This window comes from Triticum urartu, chromosome 6A (genome assembly GCF_056163025.1).
Source record: "Triticum urartu cultivar PI428250 chromosome 6A, HENAU_Tu73, whole genome shotgun sequence".
NCBI classification, from domain to species: domain Eukaryota; kingdom Viridiplantae; phylum Streptophyta; class Magnoliopsida; order Poales; family Poaceae; genus Triticum; species Triticum urartu.
This window is the reverse complement of record NC_141878.1, coordinates 524,624,083-524,638,074: the sequence shown is the minus strand read 5'-3', so window position 1 is coordinate 524,638,074 and position 13,992 is coordinate 524,624,083. Positions and strand designations below refer to the sequence as shown.

Sequence of the window (13,992 nt, the reverse complement as noted above, 5' to 3'; positions counted from 1 at the left end):
GAGCACCCCTTAGGAAAGGTATGGAATCAACAGTTGACTTCGAAGCAACTCGAATACCACAACTGAAAAGAAAACAAAGGATTGGCTTGCAGAATAAGCCGTAACAAACATATGATAGAGATTCCGTCCGAAGTTTTCGTGGTGGGGCCTACACGGGCTCGATCGTACAGCACCATCATGTACAAGGCAGTGCACATGACATACGAAGCGTCCCCGAGTCAGCATAGCCAAGGACTCTTTAAGACACAACGAGGCCACTGTAAAATCAACCATGGATAGGCGGACCACTAGACGTCGAACCCCAATTTCATATCATACATCTGTCGGAAAGATATCCTAAGAGCTACTTGAATTCCCACTTATAAACTCCCGAAACTTTCCCGGTTATGCAATTAGGTGTTGGGGATACAGGGGAAGCATAATATCTCACCCAAATCTAGTAAATCCTACATCCAGTTGTATCCATCCTTCAACACATAACCAAGAAACCTTCGGAAATCATTTACCTCAACCTTCGAAAAGCATCCGTTATACGAGTTATGGCAATACTCCCGAACTCCCGCCCCAGTACTGGGTGGTGTCGAGGTTATCTCGCCAACAACTTCATAAAAGAGATTTTCGATGTCGGCGAAACTCAGGTATTTCAGAATCTCAACGATAAAATTGTGACGACAACACCTCGGAGCTCAACTCCCTGGGACACTGCCACAACCCCTAAATGTCAGGAGGCACCAAGAACAATGTTCTTGTCACAAACCCATCAAAACGATTCCAAGATACCCGTGTGATCCTAAAAAATTTTTTAGTGAAATTTGAGAATAGAAGAGACAAAACTCTACGTCGGGATGGCTCACCAGAGCGATGAAGGGACTGAGGAGTAAAAAGAATTCCTACTCTCCGATATATATATAATCCTAAATGACTCAAAACATTTTTCTAGACTCAACAACGCCAACGATTCGATCAAGCAGGGGGCTCCTAAGGTCGGGGAAGGCTCTGATTACCAACTTGTAACACCCATGATGCGGCTATATCTCCCACGTGTCGAAGCACGACTTAGAGGCATAACCGCATTGTAAGCAATGTCGCAAGTGAGGTAATCTTCACACAACCCATGTAATACATAAGGGAAAAAGATACATAGTTGGCTTACAATCGCCACTTCACACAAAACATGAATAAAGCATTACATCATCCAGATACAATCAAGGTCCGACTACGGAACCAAAATAAAAGAAGACTACCCCAAATGCTACACAGATCCCCGATCGACCCCAACTGGGCTCCACTACTGATCGACTAGAACGAAACAACCCAAAGGACAAGATCTTCATCGAGCTCCTCCTTGAGCTTGGTTGCGTCACCTGCTCGGTAACATCGGCACCTGCAAACTGGTTTTGGAAGTATCTGTAAGTCACGGGGACTCAGCAATCTCACACCCTCGCGATCAAGACTATTTAAGCTTATAGAAAGGGTAAAAGGTATGAGGTGGAGCTGCAGCAAGCGACTAGCATATATGGTGGCTAACATACGCAAATGAGACCGAGAAGAGAAGGCAAAAGCACGGTCGAGAAACTATGATCAAGAAGTGATCCTAGAACAACCTACTGTTGGGGAACGTAGCAGAAATTCAAAATTTTCTACGCATCACCAAGATCAATCTATGGAGTAATCTAGCAACGAGGGAAGGAGAGTGCATCTACATACCCTTGTAGATCGCTACGCGGAAGCGTTCAAGAGAACGGGGTTGATGGAGTCGTACTCGTCGTGATCCAAATCACCGATGATCCTAGTGCCGAACGGACGGCACCTCCGTGTTCAACACACGTACAGCCCGGTGACGTCTCCTACGCCTTGATCCAGCAAGGGGAGAAGGAGAGGTTGGGGAAGACTCCATCCAGCAGCAGCACGACGGCATGGTGGTGGTGGAGGAGCGCGGGACTCCAGCAGGGCTTCGCTAAGCACTACGAGAGACGAGGAGGGAGAGGGGCAGGACTGCGCCAACTGGGAGAGAATTCACCTATGTTGGGCAGCCCCAAACCTCAAGTATATATAGGGGGAGGGGAGGGGCTGCGCCCCCACCTAGGGTTCCCTCCCTAGGGGTGGCGGCAGACCCTAGATCCCATCTAGGGGGCGGCCAAGGGGAGGGGAAGAGGGAGGCGCACCAGGCATGGGCCCTAAGGCCCATCTGCCCTTAGGATTTGCCCCCTTCCTCCCCTTTAGGCGCTTTGGGCCCTTGTGGGGGGCGCACCAGCCCACCTGGGGCTGGTCCCCTCCCACACTTGGCCCATGCAGCCCTCCGGGGCGCACCATTTCGGAACTCCTCGTGACGTCCGGGATCTCGTCCGGGACTCCGAACAACATTCGGTAATCGCGTACATACTTTCCCTATAACCCTAGTGTCATCGAACCTTAAGTGTGTAGACCCTACGGGTTTGGGAGACATGCAGACATGACCGAGATGAATCTCCGGTCAATAACCAACAGCGGGATCTGGATACCCATGTTGGCTCCCACATGTTCCACGATGATCTCATCGGATGAACCACGATGTCAAGGACTTAATCAATCCCGTATACAATTCCCTTTGTCTATCGGTATGATACTTTCCCGAGATTCGATCGTCGGTATCCCGATACCTTGTTCAATCTCGTTACCGGCAAGTCTCTTTACTCGTTTCGTAACACATCATCCCGTGATCAACTTCTTGATCACATTGTGCACATTATGATGATGTCCTACCGAGTGGGCCCAGAGATACCTCTCCGTTTACACGGAGTGACAAATCCCAGTCTCGATTCGTGCCAACCCAACAGACACTTTCGGAGATACTTGTAGTGTACCTTTATAGCCACCCAGTTACGTTGTGACGTTTGGCACACCCAAAGCACTCCTACGGTATCCGGGAGTTGCACAATCTCATGGTCTAAGGAAATGATACTTGACATTAGAAAAGCTTTAGCATACGAACTACATGATCTTGTGCTAGGCTTAGGATTGGGTCTTGTCCATCACATCATTCTCCTAATGATGTGATCCCGTTATCAACGACATCCAATGTCCATGGTCAGGAAACCGTAACCATCTATTGATCAACGAGCTAGTCAACTAGAGGCTTACTAGGGACATGGTGTTGTCTATGTATCCACACATGTATCTGAGTTTCCTATCAATACAATTCTAGCATGGATAATAAACGATTATCATGAACAAGGAAATATAATAATAACCAATTTATTATTGCCTCTAGGGCATATTTCCAACAGTCTCCCACTTGCACTAGAGTCAATAATCCAGTTCACATCGATATGTGATTAACACTCAAGGTCACATCCCCATGTGACTAACACCCAAAGAGTTCTGGGTTTGATCATGTTATGCTCGTGAGAGAGGTTTCAGTCAATGGGTCTGCAACATTCAGATCCGTATGTACTTCGCAAATTTCTATGTCATCTTGTGGATGCAACTACTACGCTACATTTGAAGCCATTTCAAATAATTGTTCTACTTGGAGCTATTCTAAATTGTTGCTCCATTATACGTATTCGGTATCTCTACTCAGAGCTATCCGGATAGGTGTTAAGCTTGCATCGACGTAACTCTTTACGTCGAACTCTTTATCACTTCCATAACCGAGAAACATATCCTTATTCCTCTAAGGATAATTTTGACCGCTATCTGGTGATCTACTCCTAGATTACCTTTGTACCCTCTTGCCAGATATGTGGCAAGGCACACATCAGGTGCGGTACTCAGCATGGCATACCGTATAGAGCCTATGAGAAAAGCACAGGGGACGACCTTCATCCTTCCTCTTTCTTCTGCCATGGTCGAGCTTTAAGTCTTAACTTCATACCTTACAACTCAGGAAAGAACTCCTTCTTTGACTGATCCATCTTGAACACCTTCAAGATCATGTCAAGGTATGTGCTCATTTGAAAGTACCATTACGCGTTTTGATCTATCCTTATAGATCTTGATGCTCAATGTTCAAGTAGCTTAATCCAGGCTTTCTATTGAAAAACACTTTCCAAATAACCCTATATGCTTTCCAGAAATTCTACGTCATTTCTGATCAACAATATGTCAACAACATATATTCATCAGAAATTCTATAGTGCTCCCACTCACTTCTTTAGAAATACAAGTTTCTCATAAACTTTGTATACACCCAAAATCTTTGATCATCTCATCAAAGCATACATTCCAACTCCGAGATGCTTACTCCAGTCCTTAGAAGGATTGCTGGAGCTTTGCATACTTGTTAGCATCTTTCAGGATTGACAAAACCTTCCGGTTGTATCACATACAACCTTTCCTCAAGAAAATCATCGAGGAAACAATGTTTTGGCATCCTGTCTGCAAGATTTCATAAATAATGCAGTAATCGCTAATATAATTCCAACAGACTCTTAGCATCGCTACGAGTGAGAAAGTCTCATCGTAGTCAACTCCTTGAACTTGTCGGGAAACATCTTAACGACAAGTCGAGCTTTCTTAATGGTGAAATTTACCATCATTGTCCGTCTTCCTTTTAAAATCCATCTGTACTCAACAGCCTTACGACCATCAAGCCGTTCTGCCAAAGTCTACACTTTGTTTTCATACATGGATCCTCTCTTGGATTTTATGGCCTCGAGCCATTTATCGGAATCCGGGCCCACCATCGCTTCTTCATAGCTCGTAGGTTCATTGTTGTCTAGCAACATGACTTCCAAGACAGGATTACGTACCACTCTGAAGTAGTACACATCCTTGTCCTACGAGGTTTGGTAGTGACTTCATCTGAAGTTTCATGATCACTATCATAAGCTTCCACTTCAATTGGTGTAGGTGGCACAGGAACAGCTCCCTATGCCCTGCCACACACTAGTTGAAGAGACGGTTCAATAACCTCATCAAGTCTCCACCATCCTCCCACTCAATTCTTTCGAGAGAAACTTTTCCTCGAGAAAGGACCCGATTCTAGAAACAATCCCTTATTGCTTTCGAATCTGAGACAGGAGGTATACCCAACCATTTTGGGTGTCCTATGAAGATGCATTTATCCGCTTTGGGTTCGAGTTTATCAGCCTGAAACTTTTTCACATAAGCGTCGCAGCCCCAAACTTTTAAGAAATGACAGCTTAGGTTTCTCTAAACCATAGTTCATACGATGTCATCTCATCGGAATTACGTGGTGCCCTATTTAAAGTGAATGTGGTTGTCTCTAATGCCTAACCCATAAACTATCGTGGTAATTTAATAAGAGACATCATGGTATGCATCATATCCAATAGGGTGCAGTTATGATGTTCGGACACACCATCACACTATGGTGTTCCAGGATGTATTAGTTGTGAAACAATTTCCACAATGTCTTAATTCTGTGCCAAACTCGTAATTCAGATATTCATCTCTATGATCATATCATAGATATTTTATCCTCTTGTCACGACGATCTTTCAACTTCTCCCTGAAATTACTTGAACCTTTCAATAATTCAGACTCGTGATTCATCAAGTAAATATACTCAACATCTACTCAAATCATCTGTGAAGTAAGAACATAACGATATCCACTACACGCCTCAGCACTCATTGGACTGCACACATCAAAATGTATTACTTCCAACAAGTTGCTTTCTAGTTCCATTTTACTGAAAACAAGGCTTTCAGTCATCTTGCCCATGTGGTATGATTTGCATGTCTCAAGTGATTCAAAATCAAGTGAGTACAAACGGTCCATTTGCATGGAGTTTCTTCATGCATATACACCAATAGACATGGTTCGCATGTCTCAAACTTTTCAAAAACGAGTGAGCCCAAAGATCCATCAACATGGAGCTTCTTCATGCGTTTTATACCGATATGACTTACGTGGTAGTGCCACAAGTAGGTGGTACTATCATTACTATCTTATATCTTTTGGCATGAACATGTGTATCACTACGATCGAGATTCAATAAACCATTCATTTTAGGTGCAAGACCATTGAAGGTATTATTCAAATAAACAGAGTAACCATTATTCTCCTTAAATGAATAACCGTATTGCGATAGACATAATCCAATCATGTCTACGCTCAACGCAAACACCAATCTCGATGGTAGAGGGAGCGTGCGATGCTTGATCACATCAAGCTTGGAAAAAACTTCCAACACATATTGCCAGCTCACCTTTAGCTAGTCTCCGTTTACTCCGCGGCCTTTTATTTCGAGTTCACTAACATTTAGCAACCGAACCGGTATCTAATACCATGGTGCTACTAGGAGTACTAGTAAAGTACACATTAACACAATATATATCCAATATACTTCTATTGACCTTGTCAGCCTTCTCATCTACCAAGTATCTAGTGTGGTTCTGCTTCAGTGACTGTTCCCCTTATTACAGAAGCACTTAGTCTCGGGCTTGGGTTCAACTTTGGGTTTCTTCACTAGAACAGCAACTGATTTGTTGTTCCATGAAGTATCCCTTTCTTGCCCTTGCCCTTCTTGAAACCAGTGGTTTTACTAACCATCAACGATTGATGCTCCCTTTTGATTTCTACTTTTGCGGTGTCGCGTATAGCTCAAGGATCATATCTATCCCTGATATGTTATAGTTCATCACGAAGCTCTAGTAGCTTGGTGGCAGTGACTTTGGAGAACCATCACTATTTCATCTGGAAGATCAACTCCCACTCGATTCAAGCGATTGTTGTACTCAGACAATCTGAGCACAAGCTCAACAATTGAGCTTTTCTCCCTTAGTTTGCAGGCTAAGAAAATTGTCAGAGGTCTTGTACCTCTTGACGTGGGCACGAGCCTGAAATCCCAATTTCAGCCCTCGAAACATCTCATATGTTTCGCGACGTTTCAAAACGTCTTCGGTACCTCAACTCTAAACCGTTTAACTGAACTATCACGTAGTTATCAAAATGTGTATGTCAGATGTTCGCAACATCCACAGACGACATTCGAGGTTCAGCACACTGAGCGATGCATTAAGGACATAAGCCTTCTATGAAGCAATGAGGACAATCCTCAGTTTACGGACCTAGTCCGCATAATTGCTACTATCAACTTTCAACTAAATTTTCTCTAGGAACATATCTAAATAGTAGAACTAAAGCGCGAGCCACGACATAATTTGCGAAGACCTTTTGACTATGTTTAGGATAATTAAGTTCATCTTATGAACTCCCACTCAGATAGACATCCCTCTAGTCATCTAAGTGATTACATGATCCGAGTCAACTAGGCCGTGTCCGATCATCACGTGAGACGGACTAGTCATCATCGGTGAACATCTTCATGTTGATCGCATCTACCATACGACTCATGCTCGACCTTTCGGTCTCTTGTGTTCCGAGGCCATGTCTGTACATGCTAGGCTCGTCAAGTCAACCTAAGTGTTTCGCGTGTGTAAATCTGGCTTACACCCGTTGTATGTGAACGTAAGAATCTATCACACCCGATCATCACGTGGTGCTTCGAAACGACGAACTTTCGCAACGGTGCACAGTTAGGGGGAACACTTTCTTGAAATTTTAATGAGGGATCATCTTATTTACTACCGTCGTTCTAAGCAAATAAGATGTATAAACATGATAAACATCACATGCAATCAAATAGTGACATGATATGGCCAATATCATATTGCTCCTTTTGATCTCCATCTTCGAGGCTCCATGATCATCATTGTCGTCGGCATGACACCATGATCTCCATCATCGTGTCTTCATGAAGTTGTCTCGCCAACTATTACTTCTACTACTACAGCTAACAGTTAGCAATAAAGTAAAGTAATTACATGACGTTTATGTTGATACGCAGGTCATAAATAAATTAAGACAACTCCTATGGCTCTTGCCGGTTGTCATACTCATCGACATGCAAGTCGTGATTCCTATTACAAGAACATGATCATCTCATACATCACATATATCATTCATCACATCCTTTGGCCATATCACATCACATAGCATACCCTGCAAAAACAAGTTTGACGTCCTCTAATTGTTGTTTGCATGTTTTACGTGGCTGCTATGGGTTTCTAGCAAGAACGTTTCTTACCTACGCAAAAAAACCACAACGTGATATGCCAATTGCTATTTACCCTTCATAAGGACCCTTTTCATCGAATCCGATCCGACTAAAGTGGGAGAGACAGACACCCGCCAGCCACCTTATGCAACTAGTGCATGTCAGTCGGTGGAACCGGTCTCACGTAAGCGTACGTGTAAGGTTGGTCCGGGCCGCTTCATCGCACAATGCCGCCGAATCAAGATTGGACTAGTAACGGATAGCATATTGAACAAAATCAACACCCACAACTACTTTGTGTTGTACTCGTGCATAGAAACTACGCATAGACCTAGCTCATGATGCCACTGTTGGAGAACGTAGCAGAAATTCAAAATTTTCTACGCATCACCAAGATCAATATATGGAGTAATCTAGCAACGAGGGAAGGAGAGTGCATCTACATACCCTTGTAGATCGCTACGCGGAAGCGTTCAAGAGAACGGGGTTGATGGAGTCGTACTCGTCGTGATCCAAATCACCGATGATCCTAGTGCCGAACGGACGGCACCTCCGTGTTCAACACACGTACAGCCCGGTGACGTCTCCTACGCCTTGATCCAGCAAGGGGAGAAGGAGAGGTTGGGGAAGACTCCATCCAGCAGCAGCACGACGGCGTGGTGGTGGAGGAGGAGCGCGGGACTCCAGCAGGGCTTCGCTAAGCACTACGAGAGACGAGGAGGGAGAGGGGCAGGACTGGGCCAACTGGGAGAGAATTCACCTATGTTGGGTAGCCCCAAACCTCAAGTATATATAGGGGGAGGGGAGGGGCTGCGCCCCCACCTAGGGTTCCCTCCCTAGGGGTGGCGGCAGCCCCTAGATCCCATCTAGGGGGCGGCCAAGGGGAGGGGAAGAGGGAGGCGCACCAGGCATGGGCCCTAAGGCCCATCTGCCCTTAGGGTTTGCCCCCTTCCTCCCCTTTAGGCGCTTTGGGCCCTTGTGGGGGGGCGCACCAGCCCACCTGGGGCTGGTCCCCTCCCACACTTGGCCCATGCAGCCCTCCGGGGCTTGTGGCCCCACTTGGTGGACCCCCGGGACCCTCCCGGTGGTCCCGGTACGTTATCGATAAAACCCGAAACTTTTTCGGTGACCAAAACAGGACTTCCCATATATAAATCTTTACCTCCGGACCATTTCGGAACTCCTCGTGACGTCCGGGATCTCGTCCGGGACTCCGAACAACATTCGGTAATCGCGTACATACTTTCCCTATAACCCTAGTGTCATCGAACCTTAAGTGTGTAGACCCTACGGGTTCGGGAGACATGCAGACATGACCGAGATGACTCTCCGGTCAATAACCAACAGCGGGATCTGGATACCCATGTTGGCTCCCACATGTTCCACGATGATCTCATCGGATGAACCACGATGTCAAGGACTTAATCAATCCCGTATACAATTCCCTTTGTCTATTGGTACGATACTTGCCCGAGATTCGATCGTCGGTATCCCGATACCTTGTTCAATCTCGTTACCGGCAAGTCTCTTTACTCGTTTCGTAACACATCATCCCGTGATCAACTTCTTGATCACATTGTGCACATTATGATGATGTCCTACCGAGTGGGCCCAGAGATACCTCTCCGTTTACACGCAGTGACAAATCCCAGTCTCGATTCGTGCCAACCCAACAGACACTTTCGGAGATACTTGTAGTGTACCTTTATAGCCACCCAGTTACGTTGTGACGTTTGGCACACCCAAAGCACTCCTACGGTATCCGGGAGTTGCACAATCTCATGGTCTAAGGAAATGATACTTGACATTAGAAAAGCTTTAGCATACGAACTACATGATCTTGTGCTAGGCTTAGGATTGGGTCTTGTCCATCACATCATTCTCCTAATGATGTGATCCCGTTATCAACAACATCCAATGTCCATGGTCAGGAAACCGTAACCATCTATTGATCAACGAGCTAGTCAACTAGAGGCTTACTAGGGACATGGTGTTGTCTATGTATCCACACATGTATCTGAGTTTCCTATCAATACAATTCTAACATGGATAATAAACGATTATCATGAACAAGGAAATATAATAATAACCAATTTATTATTGCCTCTAGGGCATATTTCCAACACCTACGTCAAGCATTACTCCAACACCGTGTTCACTTCCCAGACTCCGCCGAGAAGAGACCATCACGGTTACACACGCAGCTGATGCGTTTTAATTAAGATAAGCTTCAGGTTTTCTACAACCGGACATTAACAAATTCCCATCTGTCCATAACCGCGAGCACGGCTTTCGAAAGTTCAAATCCCTGCAGGGGTGTCCCAACTTAGCCCATCACAAGCTCTCACGGTCAACGAAGGATATTACTTCTCCCAAGACAATCCGATCAGGCTCGGCATCCCGGTTACAAGACATCCTCGACAATGGTAAAACAAGACCCGCAAAGCCACCCGAATGTGCCGACAAATCCCGATAGGAGCTGCACATATCTCGTTCTCAGGGCACACCAGATTGTCCAAGGTTCCGGTAGACCAGCCCAGAGTTGCCCCTGGTGGCCACCGGCAGCTGACAGGTTGGACCAACACTCAGAGGAGCACTGGCCCGGGGGGGTTAAAATAAAGATGACCCTCGGGAGCGCGACTCCCAAGGGAAAAGAAAAGGGCTAGGTGGCAAATGGTAAAACCAATGTTGGGCCTTGCGGGAGGAGTTTTATTCAAAGCGAACTGTCGAGGGGTTCCTATTATAACCCAACCGTGTAAGGAACGCAAAATCCGGGAACATAACACCGATATGGCGGAAACTAGGGCGGCAAGAGCGGAACAAAACACCAGGCATAAGGCCGAGCCTTCCACCCTTTACCAAGTATATAGATGCATTAATTAAATAAGAGATATTGTGATATCCCAACAAATATCCATGTTCCAACAAGGAACAAACTCCAATCTTCACCTGCAACTAACAACAATATAAGAGGGGCTGAGCAAAGCGGTAACATGGTCAAACAACGGTTTGCTAGGACAAGGTGGGTTAGAGGCTTGGCTTAACAATATGGGAGGCATGATAAGCAAGTGGTAGGTATCACAGCATAGGCATAGCAAAAGAGCGAGCAACTAGCAAGCAAAGATAAAAGTGATTTCGAGGGTATGGTCATCTTGCCTGAAATCCCGCAAGGAAGAAGAACGAGTCCATGAATAAGGCAAACGGACGTAGTCGAACGGGTCCTCACAAACGCGACGTTATCGGAACCAACCCGAAGAAGCAACACTGGAAAGAAGCACACAACATAGTAAACAACCAACACATAATCATGGCATGACGCACAACCAAGTATGATGCATGTCTGGTTTAATGATACATGGCATGGCAAAGTGCACAAACAATCCTACAAATTAAGTGGAGCTCAATATGCAACGAGTTGCATATTGACGGAACACCACATTCAAGTTATTTAGTTCGATCTCGTTTATGTACCCAACAATATTAAATGTTGTTAAACATGGCAAGAGGGTGAAGCAAAAGAAACTACCTATCTAGACAAGTTTAAATGAGGACGGAACAACAAGCAACAAGTCCGGAAAAATCCTCATGAGCATAATTATGGATTTGGTACTGTTCTGCCCTAAACCATATTTTATAGTTGTTAAACATGCAAAGAGATTCCACCATGTTAAACTATGCATTTTTCTACCCCATTTACATATAAAGTTTATACAATTTGGAGCTATGGTTATTTAGTTATGAATTAAAGCATTTTAACATGGCATAGAGAAAAAATTAATCAAACAACATTTTAAATATTTTAAACATGGATGAAAATTGCATATTATGAAACTAGACAAGATTCTAAGCATTTTTCATATATTAAGTTTTTACATGTGATGCTTAGTTTGTGAGTTAAAATATGCATGATTTTAGGGGTCTAAACTGCAAAACTGGCGTTCTCTGGAATAATAACTAAATCGCGGAACTGGAAAAAAAACAGATATCGGGCCGAAACTGAATGGCCCAACAGTGCGCAGGGGCAGACGGGTAGATGGGCTGGGGTTTCTCACCATGGGCCAAAGCCCAGATCTGGAGAGGTAGGCCGGCCTTGCTGGAAAAGAAAAGGTGGGCCGGCTCGGTCAAAACGGAGGGAGTCAAGGCGGGCACCGCTACTCGTCCTCAGCGCAGAGAAGCAGGGCGCGGCGGCTGCAGAGGTTCGTCTCTGCTCGAAGCAGAGCAAGCGGAGGCCGGCGACGGTGGACTTGGCTAAGGGCGGCGCGCCAGCGTGGGTAGAAGAAGTAGACGCGGAAGTTGGCGGCATGGGTGACACGGATCCGGGCGGTGGAGGTCGTCGGGGTCCTGTTCCCTGCCGAATCGAAGCAGAGGCGGCTCCCTGTACTTGGCGGGGCGGCGGGGAACCGAACCGATCCGGCCGGAGTTGAGGTGGAGGAGGCAGGGCTTGCCGGCGGCGTGGCCGGATGCGGAGGTCCGCCTGCTGCGGTGGCTCAAGGAAGAGATGACGGAGGGGCGCGGCTCCAGGCGCAGGACGGCGAGGCGAGGGACTTGGCGAGGCGGCGACCTGCGAGATTCACCGGCGTCTGCACTCGCGGCAACAGGGAGGCCGGCGGGACGAGCAGGATGGAGAGGATGCAGCAGCGGGGTTCAGATGCCACGGCGGACTCCAACGATTTGGTGGGGCGGCGGGTCGAAGCGGACGAGCAGACTTGACGCGCGTGCGGTCCAGGCAGTCGGGGTGACGACGCCTTGGAGGCACGGTTCCCTGCGAGAGAGAGGAAGCAGGGAGATGAGAGGGAGAGAGAGAGGGAAGGGAAAGGCAGGGGAGCTACTGGACCGGCGACTGGACTCCGACGAGTCGCTCATGCATCGGGACGAGGAGGTTGCGGCCTCGAGGAGAAAGCAGAGGAGGAGCTCCTCTCTTGTGGGCTTGATCGAGGCAAGGAGGAGGATTTGGTGGTGGCTGGCTGGTGGATCGGGAGGAGGCTGCGGGATTGGCCAGATGGGGAATTCAAGGGAGCGGAGGTGGGTGGATCGGGGAGTATCCCGATGAGAGAGTGGCGGCGGCCGAAAGGGAAAGATGGGACAAGTGCCCTCGGTTTTAGAGTTTTGTCCCGGTTTAGACTAAGGCGTATATATAAGGAAAAAAGGGGAGAGTTTAGGGGCTAATCCGTCCCTCCGATTAAAATCGAGCGGTCGAGAAAAATACACTAGGAAGCCCAAATAATAAAACGAAGACGTTTTGTAGATGTTTGGGGATAATCCGGACCCAACAGTGACGACTGCCCGGGTCGGGTCCGGGACAGCTTTTCGGACGCGCGCGCAAGGAGGCTACGGGCTGATGAGAGAGGTTAGGTTGGGCCCGACGGTAGGTAGTGGACTGTGTAGAAGGCCTCAGGTTGAGAAAAGAGAAGAGAGAAAGGCTCGGCGATTGTTTCTGAAGACCGAAAACGTCCGACGTTAGACCGGCTATATTGCCGCGATAGTTATCCGTTGGGGCGTCAAACGAACTCCGAACGTGATGAAACTTGGCAGGCGGCCTATCTACACTATAACAACACCGCATGCCAACTTTCAACCCATTCCGAGAACATTTTCCGGTCACTTATAAAATAATATTTCGGACGTGTCGCGGGCGCGTGCAAGGGTGTCTGGACTCAGAACGGACAACGGAAGAAACGGGGAGGCCGGGACGGATGCAAGTTTTGAAAACATGATGATGTAATGCACATGATGACATGGTAAGATGCAACACGCAAGCAAATGACATGGCAACGTCGGCGAATAACTGAAAGACACATGGCGCATCGGACTCGGGGCGTCACAAAGATGCTTAGCCCACCCACGCAAGAAACTTCTCAAGTGCCTTATCTTATTCTGCCAACGCTCAACTGCGGTCCTACCTCCTGCATCCTTAGCCCATTCCCTGGCTATCAGATCGAAAAGGCCTTCTCGTTCAAACCATGCCATTTCGAACGAAAATGAAT

General features: G+C 46.8%; 1 non-coding gene across 1 annotated transcript; it reads right to left on the bottom strand.

The window, feature by feature from the left end:
- Window positions 1-1,135: 1,135 nt before the first annotated feature.
- On the bottom strand, window positions 1,136-13,282 carry LOC125512545 (uncharacterized). Its single transcript, XR_015608717.1, has 3 exons — window positions 12,061-13,282; window positions 11,165-11,272; window positions 1,136-1,391 (listed from the first exon to the last, which is right to left on the bottom strand). It is a non-coding gene; the product is annotated as an uncharacterized LOC125512545 (transcript).
- Between the last annotated feature and the right edge of the window lie 710 nt (window positions 13,283-13,992).